This window comes from Euwallacea fornicatus, chromosome 1 (assembly GCF_040115645.1).
Source record: "Euwallacea fornicatus isolate EFF26 chromosome 1, ASM4011564v1, whole genome shotgun sequence".
Lineage (NCBI taxonomy): Eukaryota > Metazoa > Arthropoda > Insecta > Coleoptera > Curculionidae > Euwallacea > Euwallacea fornicatus.
Genome location: NC_089541.1, coordinates 8,581,643 through 8,603,785, shown reverse-complemented (window position 1 = coordinate 8,603,785; position 22,143 = coordinate 8,581,643). Strand labels below are relative to the sequence as shown.

At 35.6% G+C, this 22,143-nt stretch overlaps 2 protein-coding genes and 1 long non-coding RNA gene across 13 annotated transcripts in view; 2 read left to right on the top strand and 1 right to left on the bottom strand.

The window, feature by feature from the left end:
• The window catches only part of LOC136340372 (5-hydroxytryptamine receptor 1-like), a 145,439-nt gene that overhangs the window by 2,272 nt on the left and 121,024 nt on the right, over positions 1-22,143 (bottom strand). The window lies entirely within an intron of this gene.
• Positions 6,500-22,143, top strand: part of LOC136340431 (uncharacterized) — a 159,180-nt gene continuing 143,536 nt past the window's right edge. For all 5 annotated transcript variants that reach the window (XR_010732298.1, XM_066284533.1, XM_066284544.1 and 2 more), the window contains exon 1: positions 6,500-6,789. The gene's annotated coding sequence lies outside the window, so the exon portion shown is untranslated. The remainder of the gene's footprint in view (positions 6,790-22,143) is intronic.
• LOC136340446 (uncharacterized) lies at positions 17,971-18,466 on the top strand. Its single transcript, XR_010732305.1, has 3 exons — positions 17,971-18,115; positions 18,174-18,192; positions 18,266-18,466. It is a non-coding gene; the product is annotated as an uncharacterized lncRNA (long non-coding RNA).

The window sequence follows — 22,143 nt, the reverse complement described above, 5'->3', positions numbered from 1 at the left end:
TAAGAAAAACACAAAATAACACATAATTTTAATTGGCATCAATCTAAGAAAAAATTACGAGTTTTACTCGATCACAATGCAAATTTTCTACCTTCGGTTTTTTTATATTGCATTCAATATCGTTGCTGCAGTAAATTTGCTATTTTGTCACTTTGCAAATCAAATAATTATTATATACAACCGTGCGGCAAGTCGATGAAGTGTTTTATACAGGTTGTTAGAAATTTGGGAAATGTCTGTACCGCAAGAGCCATGGCATCGATTTAATAATTAATGCAAATATGCGTAATTTAATGCTCACTCAAAACCCGGTTTAGGAAAACCTTCGTACACCCAGTAAGAGCGAAATATATCCAGATATCTTAGGCGTTTCATTCTGAGAACAAACTGATTTTTTGTTAACTTAGTCGAGGGCAATACCCTTATGCACATACCTGTGCTTCAATGCACGTGCATGTAATTCATCGGTTAAAAACTATTTATCGTGTTTCACAAGGTTCTGCTTAGTTAATCCTAGCACCACTTTGGAAGTTCCATCCAAACAGCAAATAATTCGAACTTCCAATCGAGTTCTAAACAAAAACAATTTCAGTAGTATAGGGATTCTGGATTTGGATAATCCGCCACATCAGATAGATAAAAGGGCAATATCCCATTACAATTCGAGGATTATCGTCGGAAACATAGTGAATTAAGTTGATTTTCTTTTTCTTTTTGGATGAATAAGTTTCAGGGAAACTTCCGGTTTTCCCGCTGCACAGTTTATCAAGAATTCCATATAAAATACGTACTTTCGTAGAGAATTATGAGTTTCACAAATTACTAGTTTTAGTAGAACCCGCCCACGTGCAAGTTTCCTAAGTTTTTATTGCACTTAAACTCAGTTCAATATGCAAGTTTATGTGTTTTAATAAACCACCCTCACACATTTCATAGTATAGCGGGTTTTCATAGTATATACCACTGTAGCAAATTGGACAATTCATTGTTCTATAACTATGAGATGATGTTTTCACGACCTTTAAAACGATATGTAGTTGGGAAAGCAGCATATCTATTCATTTTTAGTGTTGTTTACTTTAATTTAAATAATGTAGCAAAACACCCAACAATGGGGTCGCTGTGTACAGGGTGTCCCATCTAAGCAGGATTGCTCAATGGCGTTTTTTGTACGGTAGATAAAGTGTTAATGCGTCGCATCCTGTATATGTAACAGCATAACGGACATTCCGCTTAAAAACGAATTTAAATGCCCCTAATGGATATCCATTTTTACACAGTGGAAATGCATTTTTAATATATTCTCGCTGTAATCACAACTAAAGCATCTTCCCGACCGGAAAATATATCCAGCTTTACATGAATAACCTCTTCGCATATTCGAATTTTCCCGAATAAAATCCCGCATATTCAGCGCAATGGAAGTATGTTTTTCGGTCAATACCATACTACCGGCACGTTTAATCAAATCATTTTTATCGATAAATCCGAATAGTATAAATACGTGCAGTGAATTTAAAAACGTGCTGAATGATGCAAAATTACAAATATAACGATAAAAAACGGACTGAAGAAGTGAAATGAAAATTCGAGATCTTAGGGAATTGGGATTAGTTTATCTGGTTCAAACCGACGTTACTTCCTGAGTTAAACAAAGGGGGTTGTTTTCTCAATCGGGTAATAAAAATTGACAAATAATCCGAGTTCCGTATGGCCAGGTCTCGTAACACGTCCTGCGGAACATCCTGTACGACCCGATTCTGGAAACAGGAAAGCCCTAAAAAGTTGTATGTGCCGACAGAGCTTTTGTGAGAAAGATGGCTCTCGGCCACTCATTGTAGCTGGCCCCGGTAAAAATAGAGGCAGTCGCCTTCTGTGGAAAAAAAAGGTAGAGAAAATATATATTTATGATCTTTGTATCTCTGAATAAAACCCAAAAAACCTGTGCGTACTTCACGGTAATCCCAGAAAGCAACTCAGGTTTTAGAAGGTACTCCTTCAAAACATCTCCTCGACGAGCGCACCATTCTCAGTGCTTTCTCTTGGGTCATGGAGGGAGATAATTAGGAGCTCAGGCGAATGATCGTCCATAAGGGGCAAACAGGGTGGGAACGACTGGCAGGCAAGGCGCAGTGAACCAAGCGATAGATCTCTGACCTAGACCTACAGGGTGTTTAAGAACTATGGGATCAAATTTGTAGGGATTGTTCAGTGCAACAATATCAGTATAGGAATGTGTGTTAGCAAACGTCTCCATGCTGCGCTACGGCTTTATGATGCTTTAAGAAAATTGCATACAAAAATGCTTTTTATAGAATTTTATTATGTTTAATTTTAATTTGTTTGTACAAAAAATAACTCTATAGAAATTGTTTAAAACATTGTCCTTAAACTTGAATGCACCTGTTAAGTATTTTTTGGTAAATTTTTATCTTAGTCAACTCTGACAATAAGAAATTCTTAATTGTGAGTTTGACACACTAACTCGTTAATTTACAAATTTTAAAAAGCGCGTAAAGTAATCGATCTTTATGAAGAATTGCAACAATCAAGAAGTAGCAGATATGCATCTGGCATATGGAACAATAGATTGCAACGCAAAAACTATTGCATGGCAGTTCAGATAACGTTGGATCGGCAGACGTGGTCCAGTTCCGTGGCCCCCTGGTCGCCAGATCTAACACCTTTAGATTTCTTCCTGCGCGACCAATGAAAGTTTATGGTGTATGAAACGTCTGTGGAAACAGAGCATGACCTGATTACACAAATCACAGCGGCATTTGAAGTCGGTCAAAAAGATTAATAAAATTTTAGTCAGATTCGCAGAAACCGTGTATGGTTTCTGCAGTCTCCCTCCCTTAAACAGACGCAATAAAGTTCAATGGCATTTTGAACAATTACTGTAGTGCTATTGTGTACAAATAAATTAAAATGAAAGGTACTAAAACGCAATAAAAACATTTTGGTACTTATATGTGTTAAAGCATTGTAAGGCCGTAGTGCTTTAGAGAGAAATTTGCAAACATGGGTTCTTATACTCAGATGTCTTCTATTGTTGCATTGTATAATCCCTAGAAATTTGATCCTAGAATTCTGAAACACACTGTATAGATTAATGCCAACATGGAACTTACATCTAATTGAGGCCTTCGGCAGATACGACAGCTTCAAGAGCTACACCCACAGGACAGGAAAGTCGGAATCGGATTGAGAAAACTGCGGAGTCGTTGATGCCGCATAACATTTCAGCACACAATATTCACAGAGCAGCGAAGAGTGCTAAAAATACGTGGGGAACCTACGTTCCACATTCCTTAATACGTTGTTAGAAGACAAAACAAACTGGAAACTGATGTAGTAATGTCACTTCTGCGTTTATGAAGGACATGGAGTAGACCGAACGTGCCACTCAAGGACAATAATCATAAGATTAAAAGCAATAAACAGTCGGATACCCAGGCACTTCAAGAGTGAGATTTCATCTCCCAGGGTCAGTTTCGGGTCGTTGTAAACTGCAGCAAAAGGAAATTCGAGGTTTTCAGTGGGTGGGTCCTCATTGAATTCCCCACCATTCAGTCACCAGAAACACAACGCCGGATGCCGTTAGGAGATTTTCTTCGAGACATAAAATTAACTTAAGAGGTTTAATTCACGGAAACCTATGTTCAACTCAGGAAGTCATAGTTTTGCCAAGTCTGGTGTTGAGCCTTCAGATTCGTTAGAACAAAAATATTAAAATCTATAAAATTGTACATACAGTATCGGACAAAATTAGAGCAACTTTAGAAATTTAATTTTAAATTAACATTGTTTCTTTAAAAATAAGATTTGTTATTATTAGTAATATGTTTACAGCCTATTATAACTTACACCTGAGACTCAATGTTTAAAAAGCACATTTTAGAGGAGAAGGAAAAAGAAAACCTTTTATCACCACAATTGGAGCGACAAAATTAAAGCAACTTAAAAATTATTTCAATGAATATTATATTTAGAACAATTTTTTGTGTATTACCATTAATATTTAGTCCAATACCCCTTGTTTTGAAGAACTAGCTCACACCTTTTTGGCATTGAAGAAATTAAATTTGAAATGATGTCAGGATCAATAGACTTCCAGGCGTTCTCTATTTCTTCAAATAAATTATCCTGATTGGTAATATTTTTTCCTCGGATTTTGTTATCTATGATCTCCCAAAGGTTCTCAATGGGATTTAAGTCCGGAGATTGGGCTGGCCATTTCATTGCCTCGACTTTCTTCTCCACGAACCAAGATTTACTATTTTCGCATTATGCTTAGGATCGTTGTCGTGCTGGTAGACAAACTTAAGGGGCATTTCCCATTCGGCATATGGATACATAACATTCTCTAATATATAATGATACTTAAATCTATCCATTTAGTCCTTAATCCTATAAAGTGGACCAGTTCCTTAAGCAGAGAAACAACCCCAAACCATAATATTTCCTCCTACGTGTTTAATGGTAGTTTTTATGTACTTTGGATTAAGTCTTTCGCCATTTGGGCGACGTACCCATTGAGTTCCATCACTTCCATAGATGCAAAACTTGGATTCATCGGAAAATAATACTTTTTTCCACTGTTGAGGAGTCTAATCTCAGTGGTAGGTGGCGAACAACATCCTGGCCTCTCTATTTTGTAGTGAAAGATGTGGTTTTTTGGCAGGTTTCCTTCCGTTTAAACCACGTTCTGTCATCGACGTTGAACTGTTCTGGAAGAAACACCAATTTCTTCTGCTTGTGCACTAATCTGGTGAGCTGACATTTCAGGATTTTTTTTACTTAGCCTTATAAGACGCCTGTCTAACTTCTCTGTCGTTTTTCTTTACCGACCACCTCGTTTTAAATTCGTTACGACACCACGGTCAGTGAATCTTCTGATAGTTTTTGATACAACATCTTTTTTTATGCCAAAAACTTCCGATATAAGTTTTTGCGATTTCCCACTCTTATATGCACTAATAACTTTTTGTTTTAGATCAATTCAATAGTGAACACCACGAGGCATAATCGTAGATATTAGTTGTTTAAAAGACCACAGGAAAGTCAGAAATAAAAAATATTAAAACATTGGTTGCTCTTATTTTGTCGCAAAGAATTTTAGATCAAAACAATTTTTTTACTTTTTTATTCCCAATAACAATTTAAACTATTTATAGCAAATGTATTTTACACTAACTACCTTAAGCTGAATATTTATAATAAAATATTTCATGATTTTTTAGGGAACTTAAATTTAGAAGAATATTTCAAAAATTGCTCTAATTTTGTCCGATACTGTAGGTGATGAGTAATTTACACAATTTAAATTTGCAATATACGACGTATCAATGGATATTTACACCGATATGTAAACATAATGTGCAGCCGGTCGGAAGAACAGTGAGAAGCGAGTTCAAAAAAAGTTGTTAATGACTGAATTGACGATTCTTATGTTTCATAAGTTAAAGTTGTACGAGGGAAATCCAGATAGATGTGTAGATTTGCAAAAGCCAGTAATAAAACTTTCCATTTGCCTAGAAGAACTTTAAAATAAAACCGGATTTAAATTTCGAAACTCGTTAGCAGCTAAAAGTGGGTATTCCTATTTCATATAGAAAGAGTTTTGCTTTGCCTTCGCCTTCAAGATGATGGATGATAGGGCCTGTTTGGATGCTCTTTAAGTTGCATATTACATTTCTCAACTCCATGAGTTGGGCCAGGAATCAATTCGGCTGCGATTCAATACGTAATTTCATTAAATCCGATGGAAGCGTAAAAGGGTCGTTCTCATTTAGCTTCCCACGAATCCCAACAGGAATGAAATTCTTTTACTTACAGTCTCCTTTACCTCATCTTAGGAAAGAAACAACAGAACAAAATAAATGGGTAAAAGCATTTTCAGCTTTAAAAATGTGGATATACACCATTTAATGAGGAGCCCTGCGTGTTGGTAACGAACTTACCGAACCATATTTCATGAAATTATTTTATAATGGAATAAACTAACACAGTTTGCCGTTGTTTTATGTATTCCGTCATTGCATTTGGTAGGGCTGAATTTTACGAGTTAGCACTACAGGATTATTTGGTTACGCTCAATTTAATTAACTATGGGTTCAAATCATATAACTTTTTGTACACGTCCCAAAATGTAACGATTCAGGGTAGCCTTACTTAAAATGATAAGTCACATGCATTTAACATGCTAAAAAACAATAAAAATATATTTGAATGTCTAAACATAACTTTAATTTTTGCATATTATCGCTTAACTTGTTAAAGTTTTTCTTTAATTTGGTGTTTTAAAACATTATGTTCTTTGTTCATAACGTTACACTAATACCTGACAAATTCCTGGTACATATTAATTTTGAAAAGATTACTGCTGATAAGAAGTCTGTGACGTGCATGACAAGTTACGTGTTTGAACCAATATCGTGTGTTAAAAACAAATCCGGTCAAGCAGGCTTTGGAATTATTTGACCCAGAGCTCGTATGTCTTTGATATGTTCAACGTTATCTCGAACATAAACAAATGAACCTAAACTCACCTACATACGACTACGTTTACCTTTAATATTTTCGGATTTTCTTAAAACTAGTCTTTTCCAAGGTTTCACGGACTTGTGTGTTGTTAAAGTTAAGTTTTATAAGTGCTAAAAATTATGTTTACCTTCAGACAAAAAGGTTTTATGACTGAGACTTATGTTCAGAATGGACAGTTCATAAACAAAGAATGGGCTTTTGAAATTCGACCTTGTCTTTTCAGTATTTCTTGTAAATGAGGTAAGTAAATTAATATTAATTGCACTTATTTATATTTCATTGTTTCTTCACCCTTAGTAATGATTAAAGTTAAAAGTGAGGTTAGGCTTACTTGTTCGAGTTTACGTAGAACATATCAAAGACGTACGGGCTCGGTGACAAATAATTTTAAAAGTTACCTGACCGAAACTTTTTTAAAACACACGGTATAAAGTTGGGCGAAAAACATGACTTTACTATCTATTAGACATTATGGTGCTAACGTAAAAATTCAGGTCTTTTTTGGGTGAACACTCAAGATTCACAAGAGTCGTTTTTGCATGAAAAGTAATTACTCCTCCCTGGATCTTGATATTTTACTCTCTTCTGTTTTGGTTAGAGCAATATATTTTTCTTCAAATTTTTTTGGTTATCGTCAGAACCGAATTTTGAAAAGGAAAAAATCAGCATATTTTGTAAGCTTATCTGAGGTCGTTCGTACTGGACAGGATCAATTTGTCATATACACTATCGCTCATATCTAGAGCAAGTATACTCCGTTTTACGAAGATAAAATATCCATGTAAACAAATGCATGCTACATACATGTGGTCCGCTCAAGACGAAAGTATTGAACAGGACTGTAGTCAGGCCTCTATTACACTGAAAACGTCTTTTAAACGAGCTTTTTGAATAAATTATACTTCTTAAGGACTACTAAACTGAAGCCTAATGCATCAAAAGAACATTATCAGCTAAATTACCATCTACCTTGTAATGTTTGCAATAAACACTCTCCATTCAAAATGAAACAAGTTCGATCCTGTCGTCATTGGATTTGTGAAATATCAGGCGTTCGAGCGACACAACCAACCAATCAACGGCGACCCACCTAGTGATCACGCGTTTAATTTGTTTACATGGACATTTTATATTCATAGGACGGACTAATGAAATAATTAAATTATTTCAAATTTAAAACAAGCACATTTTGAAAAAAAATTTTTTTTGAATTAATAAAATATATTTCTTGTTTGTCCAAACAATGTAAAGGTACAAATATATTTTCAATACATTTTGTTTTTGTTCTTATTTTATACCATTTTGTTTTTCGTTGAGTTCATATATAAAGCACTCAATTTGTTTATTCATAATAATCTATCGGGAATCGGGAATCGGGAATCGGGAAATATCGAGTTTGCTACTGACAGTATTGACTGAAACTATTTCAAAGTACTAAAAGATGTTCATTTATCACACCAGTTAACAGAAAAAAACTTAGAAAAATTTGAAAATAGTGAAAAGCAGTGTAAAATTGTAAAATTTCAAATTGAAATAAATCAATAATATCAAGGGTGATTTCTAACTTTAAAAATAAAGGAACTCTAGATGAACTTCCGAAGCGTGGCCGAAAATGAAACACTGATAATGCGATGAACAAAAGTTATCCATTTAGGACCCATTCAAGAGGGTAAGTCGCGTACAATCAAAGTTATGTGTTTCACTCTCAGTGAGTACCATAAAACGAAGATTAAGAAGTGATGGTGTATATGGGGAAAAATCGGCAAAGATGCCTTTCATCTCATTGAAAAATAGAAAGGCTAGATTGCGGTTTGCGAAAGAGCATGTGAACTGGTCATATGAAAAATGGAAAACTGTCTTTTTCTCAGATGGAAGTCGATTTGGACTGCTCAAATTAGACGGAATTTGTTGGGTCAGAAGACTAAGTAATGGATGGTTTAATCTGAAATATACTAAATTGACGGTAAACATGCAGATGGTGGTATTATAATTCGGGGATGTTTTGAAGAGCTCAACATGGGTCTAGCAGTAAAAATTAATGATATTGTTGATTGAAATGTTCATAAAAATATTCTGGAAAATCACAATTTTATCTGGATAGAAAAAAATATGAGCTTTCGGTGGACCTTTCAACATGACAACGACCTGAAGTATACCTTCAAATTAATTGAAGAATGTTTAGCCGTTCATAATGTTAATGTGATGATCTGGCCGGCTCAAAGTCCCGATCTGATCCCCTCAGAAAACCATTGGAACAAAAATGACAGGGATTCATGGAGAAAAAAAAACAAATATAGCCAATTTGTTCAAAGGAGTCCAAAATACTTGGAACTCAATATCTGAAGATTATACTGAAAAATTATGAATATATATAAATAATAGATATTGGGAGGTAATTAAAAATAAGGGATATGTTACTAGATACTGAATAAAAGATTTAAGTGTAAGGAAAAATAAGAAGAAATGTTTTAGTTGCTCTACATTTGACTTATATCTTCTAAAATATATACAGGGTGTCCCACAAGTGTTTCATTATATTTCAGTGGGTAATAGTACATTGAAAAATAATATGACTCCCTATATAAACCATATTCCAATAATGCTTCATTAAGAAGATACAGGGTGTTAAACTTTACTTAAAAAATCTAACTTTTATTGATATATTCAAAACCGTTTGAGATATGTAAGTGAAATTTGGCATGTTTTGAGAGTTAATGTAGACGCATTTATTTATGCAAAAGGGCTATTTTTCGTTTCACCAGTGACGTGCGTACGGACACCTCTCAGCACATTTTTAAAGAAAAACATGGTGCGCCACTGCTTTTTATCAAAATAAAAATTATTTTTAGAAGTTTAATTTCATTTAGAAGAAAAATGCTCACTTGACTCTTTTTCATCCGACGTATCGTTTGCCAGTAAAAAATTGAATACCGTCTATATGCACGATATTCTCTAAATGATTTTAATAATATTAAGTTTGTTTTAAATATTATTAATTTGCTATAACATTATAGAAATTGTTCAAATTAGCGGCCATTTTGTTCAATACATAATTGAACTCGCCTGTTCATTGATACTCTGATAAGTTGAAATATTCCAGGTGTGTTTTAAGTTTAACACCCTGTATCTTCTTAATGAAGCATTATTGGAATATGGTTTATATAGGGAGTCATATTATTTTTTAATGTACTATTACCCACTGAAATATAATGAAACATTTGTGGGACACCCCGTATATATTTTTTGCAGTTTAAAACATTTAACAAATATACCTTAACATCGATATATTTAATTTTAATTAATAATTAATGCAATAGATTATGTCGAATTCATGCTCTTAAAAAAAATAATTCAAAAAGTTGCTCTACATATGAGCAATAGTGTACCAAACACACCTGAGTTTCCTTTGAGCGCTGCTTCAAATTATATGAAAAAAATCGCCAAATTGAAAGTTTAAGCTGACTCTAAACTGAAATCGTTCAACAAGGGTGCAAGTTCAATATTTTTAATTGGATCCGAAATTATTGAACACTGCTTACATTCACCAATCTTTCTTAGTCTGGAGCTCAACCGCTGCTTTTTGAACATTATCGAAGTCGGCCACGTGTCGCCCTTTGAAATGAAAAAGAAACCGAGAAAACAAGATTCCTAATGGAATCTCAGCCCGATGTTTCCCATTTAGATCCATTTTCATTTCCAGTATGAATTCGGGTCCTTTAAGTAAATATCACTTAATCATTCCCGGCAGAAACGTATTAAAATTCAGAATTTAATTGGTTGCGACCTAAAGGCCGAAAATAACACGTTGTACCCGACTTTTTCCCCTGTGCGTTTGAAGAACTAAATTAAAAATTGAAACGTTGGTAAACGTGCAGTCCACCGACCTACGCCACATCTTAGTTAAGCGAGCACGAAGCAGGAAAACGCAAGAAAATAAAAAATCCTGTAGGGGCCCAACTTTGCAGCGCTCCTTTCGTTGTGCCCGTTAATTAAAAACCAAATTGACTTTGTCAGCAACTCTAATTTGCTCTATTAGTTCTCCTAATGAGCAGCTGAATTGCCTAAAGTTGGCTTAATGAAAAAATCGTTGTTCGCCTGACAAACGGGAGTCAATTTACCTACTTGCATCTTTTATTAAGCCGGCAATTGCCCATTTCAATGTTTTAAAGAGCGTTCGTATTTATCGTCGTTATCGCTGTTCTCATGCCGATATGAAATCAATTGGGGCACCGACCACAACAGCGTTGAGAACAATACGAACTTCAAAGGGCACAAAAGACGAAACCGGGGCGCTGCTTCCTTGTTTCGCGAGAACGGCGTCCCGGAAGGGCTTTGTGGGCGTGCGAAAACCAATGCTTTTGTCCCTTATCTTCATAGAGCCTGGTCACTGAAGTTCCACAGGGTAAATAATGAGAAATTAAGAAGTTTCATAGGCTCGAACAGTCGCAGCTCTATTATAAAGTGTAATCCTTGCGGAACCCTGAGTAGAAGGTCAAAAATACACGAAGCATGTTTTTAATAAATTCATCAGCGGTTCTCAATTTGTTAGCTTGCTTAATCAACGACTTACGTTTACGCTTCATCACCTGCGGCGGGTTTTTTAAAAATAATTGCTTATTATTTAGCTGGAGCAGGTAGAAACACCACGGCATATTGAATCTCACACAGGGTACGCTTTATATAAGATTTTATAAAGAATTTAGTCAAATTTTGATTTTCCTTGCATTTCTGCTCCAACAATGAAAAGAAATGCCGCGCAAATCAAAAAACACGTGACTGTCCATAACTGATTGATATGAGACAGTAATAGAAGATCGTGATACTAGCACCAATAACTATTTTTTCGTGCTTCAGGAGAAAAAGCGACTTCAAGCAACAGTGCGAAGCATAACAAAAAACTTTTTTACGTATAAAGGGCCCGCCTCACCTTTTTCGAGTGTTCAGCGATTCCGCATGATAAACCTCAAAAATAAATGAAAGGTGCCTTCAAAACGGACAAAACCGCTATTGAACATACAGAGGACTGTAGGTCATGTAATTTTTTTCCAAGAATAATTTTCTTTTCCATGGACCTGTATTCATTTAATTTCGTTTCTGATCACAGGACTAGCAATTGCAAATTTGCATAAATTCGGTCAAGAATTTTTTGTTAAATCGGTGAAGATTTGCAGGAATAATTGGCTGAGAACCTCATCATCCATCGACAATGCTTAAAAGAGGCGAAGGCTTTAGCCTCACCCCGAGTGTTAACTGAACGGACTGACGGGACAAAGTCGATTCGATTTTTTTTTAACGGCAGGTAACACGACAGTTTTACCCACGCAGCTCGGTTTTCGCGACCGTTCAGTCCAAAACCTTTGCACGTCGGATAAAACCGTTGAAAAGAGCAGAGATGAGATACAAAAAGCATCAAAGTTTTCATGCGATCAACGGCGCTACCATCCAGCGTTGTCGCTTAGATTGCTTCATAGCTCGCAATATGGGAACATTCAAAAGATCTATAGAGTGTTTCACGCTCCAGCGGTGGATTCATGAAACTGCTTTTAGACCCTAGACCTTAAAGTAGCATAGGCCTGTTTTGAAGTAAGTGCGCCGCACTTTATGGCCTGCAGAAGAGAAAATAGTAATTTTTAGGAAAAGCCTAGCGCTGGGTTCGTCCAGAAAAATATATACATGAACCGTTGCCGGTTTTTCACGTAACCGAAAATAAATCCTTTTAACGACTAATCGAGTTTATCAAGGCAGTTTTACTGTGGAAACGTTAATAAAATACTGCGGAAATCCTCTGCGAAATAAAACTGAATGTCTAGAAGTAGCCAAGTGTTCGGTAGATTAAAGACTTTTATGGCAGAATTTTATTCGGTGGTTGGCATACCTTGCGAAGAGAAAATTTTTTTATTGTTCTGAATATTGGTTATTATGATCGTCAAGAGAGATTAACGAGATTCATCTTGGTTTTTATTTTTATAGTAACCTATCGTATCGATTTAATAGAAATTGTGATGCAGAGATCTATAGGACGTTTCATAAGCATACCGATGCACTTTGTGGGAATGTAGAGCTCATAAAAGAAATATTTAGATCGAATAAAGTTTGGTCCAAAATCGCTTTGTGCCCAAGATTAGAGGGTTCAATTTATTTTTTTAATATTTTAAATATTTCAAGAACGGTTTGGGATAGTGACATGTAATTAGGGACCCACTATGGTGGGATAAAAGTGCATACTCTCGAGTAAGCAGAATATTTCCACTTACACCAATAGAGTCCATACGATCATCAATTGACACATTTTTAATACAAAAAAAAATGATACGCCACTGACTTTTTATAATATACGAATATATTTTCTTAATGTTCCATCAATTTTTACCAAATAAATGCCAATCGAAAAACCGGTATAGGTTTTCAAGTACAATATTTAATATTCTTTAGTAGAAATTAATTTAATTTTCGTTCAACATGAGTGAAAGATATGTACCCTATCACAAAATAATACTCTTATTGCAAAGAATGGTTCAGTTAAATCTCAGTGTCCTTCACACATGTAGAAAAGTTCCATGGTCACACAGATGTCACTAGCGTAGCTGGAAATATTCTATTTACTCCAGAACATGCACATTTATATCGCCATAGCGTGTCTTTAATTTCATGTCCTCATCCCAAACAGTTTTCGAAATATTTAAGAAACATGAAAAAAACTAGAAAATGAACACTTTACATCTTCGAAAAGAAGCGATTTCGAATCTAACTTTATTCGATCTAAATATTTGTTTTTGTGAGCTGCACATCCCCTGAAAGTTTGTCGGTATGTTTATGAAACGCCCTGTATTCCGGAAATCGTTCATGAACGCCTTTGCTCTTAATATTTCCAATACGGTGAGAATTACAAAATGGGTGATATGAGGGAAATCTATTTTTTAGGCTATGTAGGATGCCGTTCGCATAAGCACAGCTGTGAATTATGCATTGTTCCGTGAAATAAAGCATTTAATTAAACTATTTCTAATGGTCTCCTCCGCGCTAATTAATTTGCATTAGAAGCACTCTGAGCCTTGCTTACTCTGGAAAAAAAAGAACACTAAATTGATAAGCTTTTTCAAACTAAGTGCTAATTTTTAAAATTCCCCTCGTCATAAAATTTCCTGGAAGAACGTGCAACGGCATTAATAGATAAGTGGTGTTGAGACTATCGCCTCCTGTCGAACTGGAAACAGCCTCTGGAATTGGAACGCCTCAAACTTTCCCAAGTTTTCAGTTTCAAGTTATTACTTACCCCACGAACGGCACGTATTGCGCAAAATGAGTTCGTTAAATATTCCAATCTGGAAATCTTCAGATTTTGCGAGTTTTTATTTAAGTTTCTCCAACTTTTTTCCAAGTTAATATCTAAATTAAAGTTAGTACGTGTAGCGACTTCGTGCGAATTTCTACACCTCGCTTGATTCCTTTTAGAGGATCCCAATGCAGTGGACAAAGAAATCTGTCTTCAGAAGGGCCAGCCAAAAAGGGTAGGTCAAGATTTGACCGATTTTGATTATTTTCAAAATCGCGTAAAACCAGAAAATCATTGGACACTTTTAAAGGCTGATTTCACTATAACTCTGCTTTTGGTAACTAATACGAAATCTGTCTTAAATCTTGCATATACAGTCAGTCACGAAAGTATTCGAACGAAACAAATAAGAATGTAATATTGCTGTTTACTTAACATATAGTACATTAGACTATATTATCAAGACGAATATCTACATAGATAAGTAGTTATTAAAAGAAAATAACAAATACTGTCCTGTTTAAAAGGTATTTGAAATATTCCTTATATTGACCCACAAAAGTACTCGAACGTTTCAAAAAGGAAAAAAAATGCGAATTGGAAATAATTTTTTAAACAAAATGTACAAACATTTGTCAGTTAACGTTGTAAAGTTAATAGCTAAATGTCATTTGCCACCGTAGATTATTGTTTAAAAAAATGGCAAAGAAAAGAAATGAAAGAACAGTGCCCGAACGAGAATTAATACTAAAAAGGCACAACGAAGGTAAAAAACATGGAGATATTGCTCGTTTATGAAATAGAGGTAAATCCACAATCTCGAATATCTTAAAAAAAAAATAGAACTCAGGGAAATATTATCAATAAACGTCGATCAGGAAAATCAAAGAAATTGGCAAAAGGTGAAGAATCTATGGTTTTACGTAAAAATGTAAAAAATCCTTTTATTTCTGCACCAAAATTAGCGGAATATATTTTAATCCAATTTGGAAAAGAAGTACTTCTTGATTTATGTAGACGTTTGTTAAAACGTAACGACACGTATCGACGAGTTCCTAGAAAGAAGTTTTATATCAGCTAGAAAAACCGAAAAAAACGTGTCAACTTTGCAAAACAATATATGATTAAAGATAATACATTTTGGGATAAAGTACTTTTCTCACATGAAAGCAAGTATTAGGTGTATACCTATGACTCCGCGTTTTTATTTCTAGTTCTATTTTCTTTGAAAAAATATTTTTTTATTTAAGGAATTTTATTTCATTTTTTGCTCCGTATTACCAGCTTTCTATTTATATATGATAATTGCTATATGACCTTTTAAAACTTTTTAATTAAGGTTTAAATATGTCCTATTTTGTGCCGAATAAACATCATTTGCGGGAAGCTTTGCTCTTCCTTTTCCATCTTAAGAAAAACGCCACTGGCGCTCACCAAATGTTCGTTGAGGGTTATGGCAATGATGCTGCATCTATAAGAACTTGCCAACAATGGTTTCAGCGCTTCAAATCAGGTAATTTCGACCTCAACGACAAGGAGCATGGTAAGCCATCGAAAAAATTTGAAGACGAAGAACTGCAGGCTTTGTTGGACGAAGACGCCGCGCAAACGCAAGAACAGCTCGCATCTTCCCTTAACGTCACGCAGAAAACGCTTTCAGTTCGTCTTCACGTTATGGGAAAAATTCAAAAGGAAGGAAAATGGATGCCTTATGAATTGACGGAAAGGAACAAAGAGCAACGAAAAACGACGTGTGAGATCTTGCTTGAACGTTTTCAAAGAAAGTCTTTTCTACATTGTATCGTGACCGGAGATGAAAAATGGCTTTACTTCGACTATCCAAAGAGGAAAAAATCATGGGTGAGCCCGGGTGAGCCAACAACTTCGACCGCAAAGCCAAATATCCACGGGAAGAAGGTATTGCTCTGCATTTGGTGGGACCAGCGCAGCATACTGTATTACGAGCTTCTCCAATCTGGCGAAACAGTCACTGCCAATCATTACGTCCAACGACTAGTGCAGTTGCGTAATCAACTCGCAGTAAAGAGGCCAGAATGGGCGGATCGACACGACAAAGTCATACTGCTTCATGACAACGCAAGGCCTCATGTCGCTCAACCAGTCAAGAACACCTTGAAGGATTTCAAATGGGAAGTCTTGCCGCGCCCGCCATACTCGCCAGATATCGCCCTGTCGGATTATCACCTTTTCCGGTCAATGGCTCACGGTTTGGCAGAGCAGCGCTTCCAGAATCGCCAAGAAGTCCAAGAATGGCTTGATGAATGGATCGCTTCAAAACCGACGAATTTTTTTTACGATGGAATCCATAAACTGCCTAATCTCTGCGAAAATGTTGTCATTAACGATAGAAATTATTTTTAATAAACATTGTTAATAAATTTATACAGTTTCAAGCAGTTGAAAATGCGTAAAAAAACGCGGAGTCATAGGTAATCACCTAATATAATATTTTTGGCAGTGATAGACACCAAAAACTGTGAAAAAAAAAGAATATAGAACTGGATCCTAGAAACTTACGTGTAACTGTTAAACATGGGGGTGGCTCAGTGATGATGCAGGGATGTACGTATGGTGGCAAGTGGGGTTCAAAACCTTGTCTTCCTAGACGGAATTATCGACGAAGTAAAATATTTCCAAATATTAAAAAATAATTTAAAAGAAGATACAAAGAAATTGGAATTGCCAAGAGATTATTGGTTCCAACAGAACGATGATGCAAAACATATAGTCCATGTAGTGAAAACTTGGTTGAGTTGTGATAACCCTCACTTATTACCAACTCGACCACAAAGTCCAAATATAAATCCCATCGAAGGTTTGTGGGATGAAGTCGAAAATAGACTAAGAACCTACCCGATGTCCTCCAAGGACGGATTAGCTCAATATATCTTAGAGTCCTGAAATAATTTTTTTGCTCAAGTTTTTTGTTTGGTTTTGGTAATTATACCGTAAACGGTTTTCGCTCCGATCGTTCTGATTTTTTAATATGTTATTCTAAAGGTCATTTTGAACAATTTTTCTAAAGGGACAAGGGCGCGCAAATGCTTCTTTCACACTTTTTTTTAGGTTGAACATTTTTCCAAATCCAACTGTCTTGCGGGATCGTGGAGCGAATAGGGGTGCTGGGTGGGGTAAGGTAAGGTAAGATAAGGTAAGGTGAGGTAAGGTAAGGTAACACATTTCCATTTTTCATTCATTATTTCTCTATTGAAATTGAAAAGTTACATCCACCTCAGTAAGGAAATTTATTTCATTTAGTTCAGGTTAGTTCAGGTTAGTTCGGATCACCTCAGTACAGGAAATTTATTTCATTTAGTTTCAATTCTTATCAAGCAATATGTTTTTCATTTACTTATTTTGATCAGAATTTATATTTTTTTCAATTGCGATTGCAATTAAAATAAAATTGTAAAATTTTTGTGTATCTTTCTTGCGCAGGGGCCACGCTAGTATTTTAGTCGATTAAGCGAAGTGTCTTTCGGGATTCATGGAGTGAATTAGAGTGCTGAGTGAGGTAATTATCAACAACGTTTCAGATCTTTAAAGCAACAAAAAAATATTACATACCTATAGTGAAGCAGTTTACCCCACCCAGCACCCCTATTCGCTCTACGATCCCGTAAGACAGTTGGATTTGGAATAATGTTTAATCTAAAAAAAAGTGTGAAAGAGGCATTTGCGCGCCCTTGTCCCTTTAGAAAAATTGTTCAAAATGACTTTTAGAATAACATATTAAAAAATCAGAACGATCGGAGCGAAAACCGTTTACGGTACTGCTACCTTGGTTTTTATTTAACTACTATTTACAATCTGCCACAATATATATTACAATAAGTAAATTTGCTAATTATAACATATCTGTCGATTTAAAAAATCTTGTCTAAAACTCAACATTATGAGTTCTAATGCGTAATCAGGCGGCTACCCTTACATTACAGTATACAGAATATATATACAATATACACACCTACCCCGCACCCTCCGTTACAGTCAGGCTAATCTTAATGGAAAATCGTTTAGTTTCAGTCTCCTAATTGCTGGTTCTCTGAGCAAGTTGCTCGTTGAGATATTAGAATGATTTTGATTCGATCCTTATGTTTAAGTGAAAATCTAAGTATTTCGTCCTGAACTCAAGGGATGTTGAGATTTATGGTGTATGGTTTTGTTGTTTACAAACCATGGATTCTAGGAGATGAGTCTTAGTGTTTTCGATTGGAATTGGTGAAGTATCTCTATGTTAGATCTGCTGACACTACCTCACAATTGAATTCCGTAAGTTCAAACTGGTTTGATGAAAGCTTTATGTGTATAATAAAATTCTGTTTTTCAGGCTGAGTTGGGATTTGTAGGTCAGCAGCCAATACATTTTTTTAATTTTTAAGTTTAACTCTTTTCTTTTTGTTATTATATGTTTTTTTCAAGTTATACGACGGTTTAGAGGCATTCCAAGTTATTTGGCAGATTTGTATTGAGGGTGATGCCCAAGTAGCACAAAATTTAGTAAGTTCCATGCTACGAAGTCGACAAGCAGTAATCGAGGCAAAAGGGGCCCGACCAAATATTAAAACTCCGAAAATTTAATTACTTTTATGTTCGAATACTTTTGTGGTTTACATTTTATGATTTGTGTAGAAACATTATAATTCATATTGGTTGTGTCTAATTATTTTTAATTTTATTTTTATCTAATTTAATAAAAACTAATGTGCTTTCATAAAATATAGCATATCTTATTTGTTTATGATATATGAGAATAATAAAGAATTTTACTTCAAAAACTTAATACCGTTTGAATACTTACATGACTGACTATGTAGGGCTGGAATAAAAGAGTAGATAGTTTTTCAAAGACTGTATGATTTTCCGAGTATTTTCTGGGAAGATAAGAGAGAATCTCCAAAGACAAGAAACACCCGATTATGCGCATTAATAGGTTTGAATTACGAACATCTTGTTTCTTGCCACGCTACCATTGGGCTGAATCATCTAAAAATCGATATTACTACGAAAATAAACACAGAGAGGTATGAGTCATTGGAAGTATGATAACAACAATTCGGTGTTCTTTTTTTTAAATAACATTATAACTTTAAATAACAATATACCCTTTTTTGCAAGCACACAGCTCATCGGTCCAATCACGATAACGATGCTTAATAGTATACATAGTGCAAGGGCTGTCTTTTTACTTTTACACATAGAGCTGGAATAAAGCTGTAGGCAGCTTTTAAAGACTTAATTGTTTTTCGAAGTATTCTCCACAAAAATCAATGCACTTTTGCATGCGCTGGAACCGTTTCTAGAAGCAATATTTAATCATCCAGTCCATTCTCGATTTTATGAAAAGTAAAGAAATTGTTGGGACTTAGGTCAGGCCAGTACGGAGGGTGTTACACTAGAAGTCCCACTGTCTTGCGAGCTGCGTGCGACCTTGCATTGTCTTGATGGAGGACGATTTCCATTTAAATTGTGCCGCCATCTACGCCCCTCTAGGTAAAACATAAAAGACAGTCCTCGTATCCCTGTAGTATAGACATGAGAACAGGACACCTCGTACAGGTATCAAATTTCGGCGAACTCATAATTCAAGAGCGTATGATTTACCAAACGTTAGCTGGGATACCTTTTCACTTACAAATGTTCAAGCAATTACTGGGAAGTTTCTACATAAACAAATAAGGAAAACATTCTTATAAATACAAGATTGCAAGTGTTTCATTACCGAGATTGGGAGGTTCAGCCTTAAAAATAGATTTTAATCCATTTCACCGCAAACTACTTCTGGAGTTTATGAGATATTAAGTTTAAATTTCGGATGAGCGTTAGTCTTGCGGATATTATGAAGTTATGCGATCAATATTTTGCGATACCTTGTATATGGTACTCAATCTAGATTAATCCATTTGAGTTAACATTCGTTAATCATTTGCGTTATTTTTGTTTTACCTAGAAATCGTGAAGCTCTCACATTCCTGCTGCAAGTTTCCAACTTTTGCACGAAATTTCCAATTTGTGGAGCATTCATAATTAAATTTTCTGAATAGCCAAATCCCATCTCCCGTGCAATTTTCGATAGTTGGAACGATGATACTGATTCGCAGCGATCCAATTTTTTTCGCTCTCCGATTCGGATAACGGATAATATATCACCAGGGGATGGACGATTGATTCCAATCGCAAAAATGGCGATTTCGGTCAGGCCCGAATTACCGACCAATTAATCTGAAAGAGTAAACACTTCTCTGAGCCCAATGCTGCCCCCATTTGTGCCGCATTAATAATTGTCACTGCTTTTTCCCATTTATTGCCTATAGGGTTGAATTTTTGCCGTTGATATAAATTGGATCGTATTTACATGGTTTAATCAAAGAGAATTTTTCCATATAGGGAATAATAAACAATCAAGTAATGAAAAACTCTAAATACCTGTGTGAGCATTCAGAAGGGCAGATCTGCCTAACCCTGAGGTTATATGGCTCAGGGACAGTTTCACACAGGGAGTCACAGAAGGTTGCTTCACCCTGAGGCTTTTAGTGAGTAGGTGCTTCGGTGAATCCCCTATTAGGCGGCCGCCACCACACCAGACCGGGTGTGTTTTTGGAGATTTTTTTACAACTCAAGTTGCTGAGTTGGATGGAATGTACCTGCCATTGTTTAAAGAGACACTCAGCAATTTTGATGGCGAATTGCAAATGATATATTACTTGTTTGAAATTCTTCGAGAGGGAGATATTTAATACAATGGCTGAGTATGTATAGAAAAAAAAAATGATAATTCACAAAAGATCATGTCAGATTGTTAGCAACATCCTTTTGTATGTTATGGCTAAAATTAATAGCTAGTTCGCCAAGATTTGCCCTACAGATACTTATGCAACATAATGAGGTAATGAAATTACCACTAATGAGCTCTGATTACGAAGTTGTTAATGCATCCATTTTGCAACATTGTATGGAGCTAAAAACGGAATAGTGTGCAGCTAAAGCTTGGAAAAAAATGTAGCTTTCGTGAAAACTTCACCTTTGAAATATTGATAAGGATTGCATGTCTGAACTACTTTAATAAATCCTTCTCATTCTCGTGTAAAATTTCTGGATAGGTAATTAAACATGATCTGACAAAGTATAAAAGCTTGTTACAGGGAATAGCGAGCACTCCTGTTGGAAAATGCCTTTTGTATAAGAGATAAAAGTAACCATTAAAGACGAAATAAGACGCTAGTGAAAGCTGGGAAAGGGAGTTTCTATAATCTATAAAAGCTCTTGCCGAGAAACTGGCAAAAGGATCGGACAATGCTATAAGCTCCAAAGTAAACTGTTTGGAAAATTTAAGGATTTTTTGGCGCTAGAACGTGCATGAGAGCCGTTTCAGTGCTGTGATTTTAGTGGTTAAATAGATGTCTCTGCAGAAGGGATTTTTAAATTTTGTTTCAAAGCTGCACTTATCGACTAAGTGAGAACCAAATTCCTCTAAACCCCTATTACCCTTAATCTCATTTGCCGGATTGAATTTCATCTCAAAGCTACGCTCTTTATCGTTTAAATACCAAAATTAGTCAGTTCAGACACTACATTGAAGTTCTACTCGGATGAGATTAAATTAAATTATATTTCAGGTAATGCAATTTTGTTAAGGCCGCCACAACGCAAACTAACTTTCCAACAGGAAATTTGCTAACATTTGCTTAAATCATTTGAAAGACACTCTATGTGGGAACTGTTATTCTCAGAAGCTGCAAGGAAGGTATTGGTGGATTGTTGACAAATATAAAGAAGGAACTACCCCCAAGAGGCCTCTGGCGCCTCCCATTTTTGGGATAAACTAATTTATATTCCAGTAATGTCTAAAAATCATACCGGAAATTATTCATATGGATTGGTGTGGATTACAACCTAAATTAATCTCATAGCCAACGTGGGAAATCATTGCTTTCTCGGCTCATTATACGGGACATAGCAGCATCTATTTCGAACCACAGAGGATGAACTTTTCGGCCAGGAAATTAGCAGGCAAACTGTTGCAGGAAATAAGACAATCCAGATGATGGAATGTTCATATATTTATCGGTTGACATCACTTCTTAAACTCAGAGAGAAATAAATATGAAGATAATCGATGATGATACAGGTGAGGTTTTTTCCGCATACATGGATTTCGAAGCGGTAGTGTGTACTATTGTGGGAAGATGGTAATGTGAGTCTGGATGGTGCGGATTTGCGTCTTCCAGACCCTGAAAATTGAAGTGTCTGGAAAACGTCTAAAAAATGAGAGAATGAAGACGCCGAGGTCTAATGCAATG